We start from the raw sequence: 13,373 nt of genomic DNA, 5'->3' as shown, positions 1-13,373 counted from the left end.
GCAATGAATATTAATATATGCACGAAAATATTTGTAATCATATTTTTAACGTCCATTTTAATATTATAATCGGAAAACTAAGTAAAAAAAAAACAATTAAATTCTGAAATATCACCCTTAATTAACTACCATCAAGTTCATATCACCAAAAATAGGCTATTTTATTCATTTACTTAATGTGCTGAGTTACACTCACACCACCAATAAGTAATTTAATGATGACAAATTCGTAGAAATCGGTTTATCTATTTAAAACTTCCAAGGAAATTTAAAAACGGATCTACATACGAGGCCAGAAACATAAATTACACTCCTTATGATCATCGTGGAAAACGCGAGAGACAAGCCAATAATCATAAATAACAATATATTTTTAAATAAACAGGAAAATCTGCATTTGGATTGATAAAAGTTTTGTTGTATTATTTGATTTGCATTGGGTCACTATACGGTATATAGCAAAGCGAAACCAGTTCGAACGAGATGTGCGCAGTGCCTTGACGAGACTCTTGGTGTCGAGTTGTTCTAATAAAATCGAAAGCTTTATCATCAAATTGTGAGTATTTACCTTACATTAGAAATTTATTAATTCCTGCAGTAAATAAACGCCAGAAACCAAATACATTTTAAAACTACTTTTATTGTTAACGTATTTTGTTATATTGTTTTTTGTCGCTGCTTATTTTGTTTATTTGTAAGTTGTCAATTACTTAGTTGGTGTAAAAGTTACAAAATAGTTATCATCTCTTGTTTTTATACTATACATACTTGTAGAATTTTATTTAGGTATGGTATTTCCGTTTAAACCTAAATTATTTTACGTTATAATCTATTATGTTCGTGGATTGAAATAATAAAAATTTTATCATTAAACAAATCTTACTTTAGAAGCAATTTTCTAGTTTAGTCCATTGTCTGCCATATATCGTAGTTCCGTACATTGTATTCTGTTTTAATTGTTTTAAACATATATTAAATATTTTATAAGTAATATCAGAAGTGACCGATAAACACACACACACACACACACACACACACACACACACACACACACACAACAATTTGGTCTTTAAAAATAAATTAATTACTGGAAACGTAACTAATTTGTAAATGTTACATACAATATCATATAATGTTTGCAATTCAAAGTGTATATAATTATTTGATTGTAAGTACCCAAAACATTAAGTGAATCAAGAATAAAACTTACAAAATTTTCCTTACTTCTTTTACGATTTACTTTCTATTTCATACAAAAAATATTAATTCCAAGACTTTTATGTTATACATAATATATTACTTATTACTGAACTAAATCTATAATACCATATAGGAGAAATTAATAAAAACATTAAATAACTAAACATGTTTTTATAATAGGTCAGGGGAAGACCCCACCCTGACTCTCCCCAGGAGCTCTTATCACAGGGACACAACACTGCTTGGAAGCAGTTATTTAGCTGTGATCTTCTGTAAGGTCGAGGTACTTTCCAATGCGGCTGCTCCAGATTTTGAACAGGAAATTTCCTGCTGTGCCCTACCTCAGTTAAGCCTTTTAATAACTACAATGCGTGTATAATGTCTATTTATTATGTACTAGCGACCCGCTCCAGCTTCGCACGGGTATAAAATATAATTATAGCCAATGTCATTCACTGAAAAAATGACTAAAATCGATCCAGTATTTTTGATTTCTTCATTATTTTCATTCTTCATTGATTTCTTCATTCACGCGTTAACTTTAACTTTGTTTAAAAGCCGGCCGGAACCGCTGCAAACGCTACGTACCGCAATTTTTAAATCTGTAATATCTTCGAAAATGTTCATTTAAATCATATGCTGTAAAGGGCCGTATAGATCTATATTAAATCAACAATGTATTTAAGGTATTTAATTAGATAAAGATTAATGCTGTATTGGTTAAAATCGCTTTGAAAATTAGGCATTATTTGTCGTAAAAAGTAAATGGCAAAAAAATGTTATTGTGGGATATCCATAAGAGATAGACATATACCATAGCAAAGTTTTCTATAGACCTTTTCAATGTGTACAATACTTAGTACATTATTTTGATAAATCTCGTAGGGTTCAGGCTGCGTTTGCAATGTAAGCGAAAAAAATGTAAATATTTATGACATCACATTAGAAACCTCAAAAATAACAGTATTTCTCCACTATTTAATGGATGTTATTATACATATAAACCTTTCCTTTAATCACTCTATCTATTAAAAAAAAACCGCATCAAAATCTGTTGGGTAGTTTTAAAGATTTAAGCATACATAGGGACATAGGGACAGAGAAAGCGACTTTGTTTTGTACTATGTAGTGATGTATAGGGTAACGATTTCATTGAGATAGTTATTTTCAAGTGTTGACTTTACAATTACCTTAACTTTTCCCTTTCCTTACAATACTATATTATTTTAACACTAATGTCTCAAAAAATATTATTTTATTAATTATAAATTATATATTAATGCTGGGCGGCCTAAACGAGTCCTCCTGACGAGTCTGTCTCAGTATATGAACTTGGACAAAACAAAAGTTATGTTTAACAACCAATTATAATACCGAGACCGGTATCGGTCGACGGTACCGTTCTCTAAGTTGTTCAGGATTATGTTGACCTAGGCCATACCATCCAACTAGACCGCAACATCTTCGAGAATGAGGCCGATAGGAGCATTCGGTTGGGCTGGGCGGCGTTTGGCAGGCTTCTTTCGAAGATTTCGCAAAGCTTGAAAACCAAAATTTTCAAGCAATGCGTCCTGCGTGTCTTTACGTACGAAGCCGGGATGTGGACACTGACGAAGAGATTGGATCACAAGTTTAAAGTCGCTCAACGTGCAATGGAACGGACTATGCTTGGGGTTTCTCTCAAAGATAGGATTAGAAATGAGACTATCCACGAGAGAACGAAAGTAAGCGACATAGCCCACAGAATTAGGAAGTCAACCTTCTGTGGCATTGGGCTGGTCACCTGTGTCGCAGGACCGGTGGCCGTTGGAGCAAACGTGTCCTGGAGTGGAGACCGCGTCTTGGCAAACACAGTGTGGGTCATTCTCCGGGCCCGTTGGACCGACGATCTACGTCAGATTGCCGGTGTAGGCTGGATGAGGATTGCAGAAAACCAGATTGTCTGGCGCAAACTTAGGAAAGCCTATCAGCAGTGGACTGCAATAGGCTCAACTGACTGACTGACTGACTAAGTAGTTAAAATTCAATAGAATATAGCCTAATCTTGAATTAGTTATGGATAGTTAATGTTAATAAAAGTTAATATCTTGTAATAAAAGCTTGTTTAGTACATGATTTTACAAGTTTCAAATAATCGTAGAATCCCTAAATATTTGTAGCGTATGAGGAGTGTTGACGACGCGACAGATTGATGCAAACGTTACAGTCACTACCTGTTGCAGTAGCAATCGTAGATTCGATAAATGGCGAATATTTGTATAGGCCATACAGATGTTTTTTGTGGTGGTGTAGAAAAGAGTTGTGTGATGCGCTTTTATTTATAACTAACTGTGTTAACTAGCTGTGCCCGCGACTTCGTCCGCGTGTAATGTTATTTTTCAGTTCGTAGAGTTATAAAATAAATAAATCTATAAAATAAAAGTGTCCTAAGTTATTTCTTATTATATCAGCTATCTGCCAGTAAAAGTCAAGTCAAAATCGGTCCAGTCGTTCCAGAGATTAGCCAGAACAAACAGACAGATAAACAGACAGAGATAAAAATTATAAAAAACGTTATTTTGGTATATGTACCGTGTATACATCCATATGCATTTATAAAAGCGTTTATTTTAATATTACAATCAGACACTCCAATTTTACAATACAATACAATTTTATTTATTTGTATAGATGTATAGATTTAAATGTATTACCCGAAGCGACGTACATAAAATAACATCATTTTACTTTATTTTCAGATGTTTTCTCAGAGTTATCTTCTGTTTGCTGTGCTTATATTGGCATGCCTGCTTTTACTAGTGGACGCCAATGTTATGACTAAAGTTATCGAAGCGACAAAATGCCCTGAAGGCTTTAAGCCCTTGAAAATAGATAATAATGTAATATGTATTAAAAAAAATTAAAATATATTTTCAACGATTTACGTTGTTTAGTCTAAAAATATATTTTTTTAATTTTACTTAGTATAATAATATAAATAGTTTAAAAATATTTGTTATTTTTTTTTTGTTTTCCTATTATGAACGAACTAGATAATAAATAATTGTTTGCTAGCAAACGAAAAATATATAAGCCATCTCCGTGCGCACCAGCGTCTAGCCCTGTAAGGGGTCGAAGTGGTCGCCATGGCCGAAATTCGGTCGGATACATACTAGAAATAACACCAAGGCAAATGTCTAAAAAAGTTCGTTACGCACGGGAATCGAACCTACTAACTCTAGGGCAACAGCCAATTGCTGACAAGTCAACCTCCGCCAACGCGTCGCTTATGTGTCACAAAAAAATTTCGGCCGCTAACCCATTCTTCATATGCCAGAAATGCGGCAATGCTGCGGGAAATGTAAAAATATCACTAATTTATAAAGCTTGGGAAAGGCAGACTCGTCATTTCATAAAAGCTGAAATTTTTTCAGCGCATGCTCCCGACCCCGATAGAAGCAATGTTAAGTTTAATTCACAGTGGCTTTAGCAGATACCGGGTAGCAAAGGAGTTCAAAGTGCAAACTAACTGTTGGACATAGTTTTATTTCTCCATGTACCAGAAGGGTTGAAACTCAGTCCACCACGCTGCTCCACTGCGGATTGGCGGATATACCTATTCCTTACTATGAGTAGGTAACGATCACTATCAGGTGTATGACAGCTTAACGTGCTACACAAGGACAGAACTCCGAACCAGAAAGAATAATTTTTACAAATTCAAATATCCATCCGGGAAACGATCCGAGCTGTGATCGAACGAATCGAACCTATTCTCAATGTTACAAAATGTTTATAAATTCCTGACAACCTTTTTTTCTCTTATCTAATAATTATTTTTCTAATATAGTAATAATAAACGTGCATAATAAACTGGAAGTAAAATTAAATAAGCAATGGAAATTGCAATATAGTTAGCGAAAAAAATGTTAGTTACACTACTATAGAATAACATAGACAACTTCTACAATAGTTAAAAGTTAAACATAATTTGATAAATTTTTAGTAATATCAGACATTAAAACTAAGTATTAAAAGACAATTTTATTAACGTTGATTTGTTATGAATACATCAATAAATATATTTTGAAATAAATATCTAAGTATATAATTTTGTTTTATGAGACGGTCATTAGTATCTACTGAATTGTATTGTTCACGCTGGAGTACCTATATTTATTTCCTTCACTAGTATATTTTATATATATATATATATATTATAATTATTATATCCAATTCTTGTTTTTCACAAATTACAAGTATATATAAAAACAAAACAGAGTTCTCATCAAATTCGTATCGTGACATTATCAGATTAGTTAGCCAGCCTCAACCTAGAACATGACAAAAGAAGCATTGCAATAGAACAATTAGAAGTGCCATCTTGACTGATTTAATTTGCTAACTACGTCGAGTATCGTAGATTTAAAGTTGAATTTTGATTCAATCAAATTTAAAGTACAAAACTACTTTATTGTAAGGAATATAACGTATTAAAATAGGTAAACGATTATAATAAACTGTGATTATAGTCAACTAGCGATACTTTTTTTTTACGTGGGGAAAATCCATCATGGATACCCTCCGGCGCGGGGGCCCCAGAGGGTTATGTCAGAATCCTACTGACTAAAAAGCCACCACGTGGGAGCAGTCGCCCGCCTGGGTGGGGCGAGATGGGGTCGCGCTAGCATTCGCTACCTCGCCCCGGATCTATTAGCGACCCGCCCCAGCTTCGCACGGTTGCAAGAACCATCAGTGTTCCTCTACTATATTATGCATGTATTATACATATAAACCGTCCTCTAGAATCACTCTATTTACTAAAGAAAACAGCATTCAAATCCGTTACGTAGTTTTAAAGATCTAAGCATATAGACAGCGGGAAGCGACTTTGTTTTATACTAAACAAATTGCGTCATCGTTGTCAATCAACTTAGCCGCTAAACTTAGTTTATAGTAAGCATGAAATTGCAGGATAAGTTAAATCATTCTCTCTTTGTACATGTCTCCGACTGCATGTTAGGTATGTAAGTAGGTACCTACGATGTTGCATAAAATTTCAAAAGACTACCATATTGATATTTTTAAATGTACAGTACAGTAGTACAGTATGTTTATATTGTTTCGATTTATTTCGCTGGCTTTGTGTAATTATAAATAAATAAATAGATAAATATCTACACAATACAACACGGTCGTCTGTTCCTAAAGTAAGCAACTTAATGCTTGTGTTATAGGTAACAGCCGACTGGTATATAGCTACATTTTTTTTTCGATAAATATACTTATAAATAATACATATATAAATAATACACATATAAATAATACATAATATAAATAAATATTTTCAATTTTATTTTTTTTTAAATAATACATAATATAAATAAATATTTATATTACACCCAGAGTCGGGGTGGGAATCGAACCCACAACCCTCGGAGCAGAAAGCAGGTACTACAAACTGCACCAACGGGCTAGTCAAAATTATTGAATTTTTATCTTGTTCCAACCTTTTCAGTTGATAATATTGGTTGTTCTTCACGCAGGCGGATTTTTTTATTATTATTTTATTACCTGTGACTTTTTAAACACATGGATATTTCTATATACATACACTAGGACGATTTACTTACTAATTACTGTATTACAGACTAAAAAGACTCAACTAAGAATGGTTTAAGATAATAATAATAATAACCACTTTCAAAAGAAAAATACATATGAATTATACTCGTATGACATGTATGCGTACTATTATAAAAACAATGCGTAGAGAGGACTCATCATTTATAAAGCTATTAAAGGTGGTATAGTTAGGTAATTAGGTTTTTTACTAATGGTTTTAAGAAAACAACGGCGTAGATTAAAAAAAGCAACACAAGGATACAACCATTGTCAATGTATCTATATCTCTGACAAGTTTTCGTAGTACACAAAATATTTTTAATTTATAGGTAAACCTTATGCTATGTGTTAGATTATAATAATGTAGGTATCAATAAAACTTACATGTTGCTAATGTGAATATTGTTACTACCAAGATCAATTCTTTTTGCATAATGATCACACGTCACAAATAACTATTTTCATTAAATATAATAACACATCTTCACACGATCATTAGTTTCTGGATTGTTCGCAAGTTAAGTCACTATTTAATCACATTTAATAAAAAATTTCTTATTGAATAATATATCGCTAATGTTGTCTGCTTTATATATTTCGGACTTCTATCAGCTCTCAACCTTCATACAAACTTAAATACCGGGCTTTTCTATGGAGTTCGAATCAGCTGTGTAAACATTACATACAAAACTGAAGACGACAAATTTATTTTTAGTAAAAATGCTTCACTTGCCACATTTTTGGTTACGAGCTGTCTCGGTGAAGAAGTTTATTTACGTAGGTAGTTATCTTAAGCAAGGTCTTAAATATCGATGAGGACCAAGTACACCTTCCGCGCACTTGCCGTAACTGAAAACAAAATGCAGTCATCAATATGCCGACCCCCGGCCCCACTACGCGACACGACCTTGCAGTTTATTACGGTTTTACAGACAATTCACAATAGAGTGACGAGTCCACGACAAATGATAGTGAAATTGAACGATAATGCGACGATAGTACCTACGCCCAGCGTGTTTCATAACATGCGGGCTCGAGTTATGCGAATATGAACGAGGGGTTGGTAATAGAACTACCATGTCATTATGAATATTACAAAACCATCGATGCAAGTAGTAAAAGGTGGGTAATTTACATAAATTGAGGAGGACCGCGAAAACAGCAGGACGGCAGTTGTGATTGCGTCAAGACTAAATATCCGGCATCTTTTAGGTATAGGGTTTGTAATAATATGCGTTGATATGACAGGAAACAAATAAACACAGTCATATTGGATATCCTTCCTTTTTGAATAAGACTTAGTGTTACGTAAAACATCCTTTAGAGGCATTTTTAATCTATAAATATCGTTTACAAAAAATATACTTTTAGTTATACCTATCTAATGCTATAGGTAATACTTAAGCGATGCTATTAAGCGATAATCATTGACAATTTTATTTTGTTTATTTTATGTATGTATGGTACAAGCGGTCGTCCTGTCTATTATGTTATGACCCATAAAGGCAATCCGTTATGTTAATTCGATTACATTGAAGTATTGTTATGTAAATGTTCGTCCATGGAAGAATGGATACTATTTACGTAAGCAGTCAGACCAAAAAACCTCGTCAAGAGCGAGTATTGCGTGCTCACGCGTACTTGGATCACAAACAAGATTTTCTCACTTTTTGTTATCCGTAACAATATAAGAAAGTACGTTTGTTTTGTGTATAACTGACAAGTAAGTAACTATATACTCTATTGTTTCATGTGAGATCGTAAATATATCTACATCGTTTTATGGTCGCGTGATTAAAAATGGTTTATTATTAAAATGTAAGTCAAGATCTCTCAGATAATACTAATTTCTAAAGTAACTACTAACTCTCAATAAATTTATATAAACAATTTTTTTATATCATATCAAAAATCGACCGTTCCAGCGGGGATCGAACTTGCATCTCCGAATTACCGTGTCGGTGCTTTAGCCAATTAAGCTATGGAACGATGTACCCAATAGACTGAAATTTTTGATATTATGATTTTATATTCGGTCTAAGCGACCGTGGCGCTGTCTATAGTGAGTCCATTACAGCACTTGTAACTATTCAAAGTTTCACATTACAATGAATTCTTTGACAGGAGACGACGCCATGCTATTTTTAATTCGTACGATTTATTTTTGTTTTACCCATGACCGTTCCAGCGGGGATCGAACCTGCATCTCCGACTAACCGTGTCGGTAGCCAATAAACTATGGAACGATGTACCCGCTAGATCGAAATTATTGATATGATGAATTGTTTAGAATTTCCTAATGTGTGGGTAACACAAAAATAAATCGTACGAATTAAATCTATATAAATAAAATGAATCGTTAAGTGTTGCTAAACGCAAAACTAGAAATCGGCTGGACCAATTTTGTCTACTTTTTTATTTGAAATTTTTAATACTCTTTAGAAGGTTCTTCACTTCAGCTTATCGCAGGACATATGCCTCCACAAGTACGCGCCAAACAATATGGCGCGAACTTATGTGTTTTGGCCATAGGCACCACGCTGAGCAGGCGGATTGGTGACTGGAGAGCTGACTTTGTCTCAACGAAGACGCTGCTGCCCATCTTCGGCTTGTATATATATCAAAACCAGCAGGTGTATGTTTATCCCGCCATCGGTCGGCTTTTCAAGTTCCAAGGTGGCAGTGGAACTTTGTTATCTCTCAGTCGCCTCTTACGACACCCAGGGGAAGAGAGGGAGTGGTCATATTCTTTCCTGTCGTAACCACACGGTAAAAGGTTCTTACAAAAGAAAATAGCATGGAAAATTCGAAAATTTCTGAAAACGTAAGGATGATTTAAAATTCACGTGTTTGACAGTTCGGGAAACAAGATGACATCTGTCGAGTCAAAATAAAATTGGAAGTGTCTGTTTGTAATATTAAAATAAACCGCTTTTAATAAATGCACATTGATGTATACGCGGTACATATGTATACCAAAGTAACATTTTTACAATTTTTGTCTGTCTGTCTGTTTGTTCCGGTTAATCTCTGAAACTGATGGATCGATTTTGACGGAACAATAACTTTTTGTTAAATACCACGCAGACGAAGTCGCAGGCGCAGTTAGTCTATAATATGAGTTAATTCGTCTTATACTAGACCGCGACAGATATTTGTAAAGCAGTATAAAATTAGTCTTGGGAGGGAATCGAATCCACACGTTGCTATGAATGAATGCTCGGGTTCTACCTAGCGAACTAGTTTTTTCCACCACATAAATATTTAAAAATAAAACTAAAAATACATTTTTCATTTTTATTGTGCGTTATGAATGTTTAATACAAACGATGCAATCAAAAATGTAAACAAAAAATAACAATGGCAAGTAATAAATATACTTTTAACACACAAAATGGCTAAAGAGCGTGGTTCAGGTACACTAATAAACATTGTAATTCTCAAATACGCTTGTGGATTACGGTAAACTAAGCCTTATCTCAAACTTACTTGCTAAAAAGCTATAAAGTGCATGGCAACAAACTTCATGTTTTGAAGAACAGGATGCTTAGTTTTGAAAGTTTTAGCATACCATTTATGTATTTTGTTGTACAAGTTATACTCATGACCTAAATCCTCGTTTTATTTATATAAGTAAAAATAAATATAAAAAAAAAACATATATATATATATATAATGAGAGGAATGTATTTGTAATGTTTTTCAATTTATTTCGATTTCAGTTACTATAAATAACAGTGTATTTTAAATTTGAACGAACAATTTCTAGTTTCAATTTCAACAACCCAAATAAAATGTATTGGCCGACCAGAAATAACATTAAAATGACTTTTTTGTTTTTAATAAAAGTATATCTTATTACATTTTTTCTTTATACTATATTGAAAAGTGTAAATCAATAGTTGGATGAAATAAACTCTTACTTTGGACGGTTGAATCGAAACATTTTTTACTGGGCATCTTGTATAAATATATATTATCTATAATCATAATACGTATGCACTACATATTAAAAAAAAAAAATTAACAATGTTTATGGCAAGTTCTATTAATATTTTTTTATATTTAAAACAATTGTAGAATATGACATATTTAAACCACTAGTGATGAAAGCAGAATATTTTTGAGAAAATTTGATCAATAAAATTTTCGTTGAAAAGGTAACTTTATACTTTTGAAACATGCTTAACCATTAAACCATATGTAATATTCTTACTTAATTACGTAATATTATTACTTGGTACTTTAATAGTTTTTACAAAGATTACGTCTTATTGTGGTCAACACTCTTGAGAACTTAATTTTATCACTTCCCTATTCGGTACATCACTATTTGTCAGTTAAACCATTATTTTAAGCTGGCATTAGCTCTGACCAATAATTTTGATTTTCGAAATACTCAAAATCTTAAAATCTAAAAGCATGAATTTCTGCAAATATAAGCATTACAAACTGTCAAATATAATTTTATAATAACTACGTATAGTAAGACAAAACCTTTCAAACCATCATTAAAACTAAATTTTAAGCATGATTTTTGTACTTTAAACTCAAAACACTGTTTATATAGCTTTCGTAATAGTAAAAACACAAAATGTGCATTACGCGCTGTTATTTACTTATACTCCATCTTAATAAATTACAAAAAATTTAATAAATTTTTCCAAAAATAATATCAAAGAACTCAATCCGATGTATAAGACCGTAGCATAACTGCTTGTGTATCGACTAACATCATAAAACGTTATAAAAAAAGTAAGTCCATATATACATTTATGCACTTAATAAAATTGTAACCAGTCAATGTCTGTTCATGGGTGATACTAAAGAAAAACGAGCGAGTTCACAAAAACTTTTATTAAATATGTACGGATGTCTGTGTGAGTTCTGGCATCACGCGAAAACTATTATACAAGTCTAATTATCAAGCAAATGTCACATTACGGTCTGTAACAATGGAAAGAGAACTTAATTTTATTATTAAATAGGCGATATTTGGCAATTAGCTAGGTACATATCATTATAATTTATATAAATCGCTTACAACACCTTATAATCATTTGAATTATAGGGTTACAGTGTAAATAACGAATCATATCAATCGTATCTTAATCACAAAAATCATAATTTTATACAATATCAAAAAATATAAGTGCAATAATATATTCAATTTTACAATTATCAACAAAAATAATAACATTTAATAAACGAATAACAGCAACAAAATATCAGCGGTGGTTATCAGGTACCTACAAAAAAAACTTTTGGCTAATCTAGCTTAGACTCAAGCTGGCATGCATTTTATCAAAATGCAAATGACTTTTACAATATACAGTAAACTAAGCTATCTGTAAAATTGAGCCATTTTCATATCAATATTCATCATTTAGAAATTTAGAACAATTACAATGCTATATTTCATAATACTTAACTTTTCGAAACTGTTTTTTTTTTTGTTTCAAAACATACATAGGTATAGTTCGCGTCATGTAAAAAGAACGCTGAAGGAAAATGGAGGGGGTGCGTTTGCGCATGCGTATACTCGCGCACAAAAGTACTATTGTTTTATTTTTTAATTAGGCTTTCACTCGCGGCTTCCTATAATGGTTATTGGTAGATACATTAAAAATAATAAAAATACCGGTGCGAATACTTCGGACTAAATAAGTATAATAATTATCACTTTACAAAATTACATTTTTTTTTTTTCAAACAAAAGCATTAACAAATTTTTTAGTTATTGAAATGTCGTATTCAAAAATATTAATTATCTGTACTCTCGATATTCGTATCTTAATAGTTTTTATGTATTTAAAATGATAAATTGATATATTTTTTTTTAGTTATATAAATAGTAAATGGAGCTTTACTAGTGTCCGTATGCTAATGTATTGTGAAAGTAAGTTATAAATGCGGAAAAAACGTGAATTACGATTGACAGTGGTTTGTTTACCAAATAAGATTGTTTCAAAAAATGGACAGTACGAAAAAGTTTTTCAAGAGTTGGCAGCACTGTAAATCGCCTTTTGCGCATTTTGACAACCAGCGTTCTTTTTACATGACGCGAATTATATATTATAAATAATTTTTCTCACTTCTCTATGTAAAACTATATCGTAATTTAAAACTTTTGTGCGCGATAATAATTTGAGTCGACGTCGAACTGTCAACCGCTGTCAACCAATAGCACACCGGCAAGCATGCGACACGTGATAAACACTCCCGTCCCCCTACCCCTTACCACCAAATAGACCGATAAATCGCTTCTGCGCAGCTTCAAGGCCAGCGTTCTTTTTACATGACGCGAACTATACATTAAATAAATACGGTATATCTGTTACGTCATAAGCTCCACAAAGAAAGCTTATACTCACGATGCAAGTTAATGATATTGTTATATCATAATTGCATAAATGTGATATGATTTTCATAAATTTTTCGATCGAAAAATTATGCAATATATTCTTGACAAATTTTTAATCACGCCTTCACAATACTGATAGTGCATTTGGAGCCTAATATAATTTGTTTTACTATTCTAGTAAAAACTGCTTTTTGTGAGCAATAGT

General features: G+C 32.4%; 1 long non-coding RNA gene across 1 annotated transcript; it reads left to right on the top strand.

Moving 5' to 3' along the window:
* Positions 1-282: 282 nt before the first annotated feature.
* On the top strand, positions 283-4,119 carry LOC123655621. The gene is made up of 2 exons (XR_006743434.1): positions 283-556; positions 3,939-4,119. It is a non-coding gene; the product is annotated as an uncharacterized LOC123655621 (long non-coding RNA).
* The last annotated feature ends 9,254 nt before the right edge of the window (positions 4,120-13,373 follow it).

This window comes from Melitaea cinxia, chromosome 8, assembly GCF_905220565.1.
Source record: "Melitaea cinxia chromosome 8, ilMelCinx1.1, whole genome shotgun sequence".
NCBI classification, from domain to species: Eukaryota; Metazoa; Arthropoda; class Insecta; order Lepidoptera; family Nymphalidae; genus Melitaea; species Melitaea cinxia.
The sequence above is the reverse complement of the archived record's forward strand: the minus strand, read 5'-3'. Positions and strand labels throughout refer to the sequence as shown.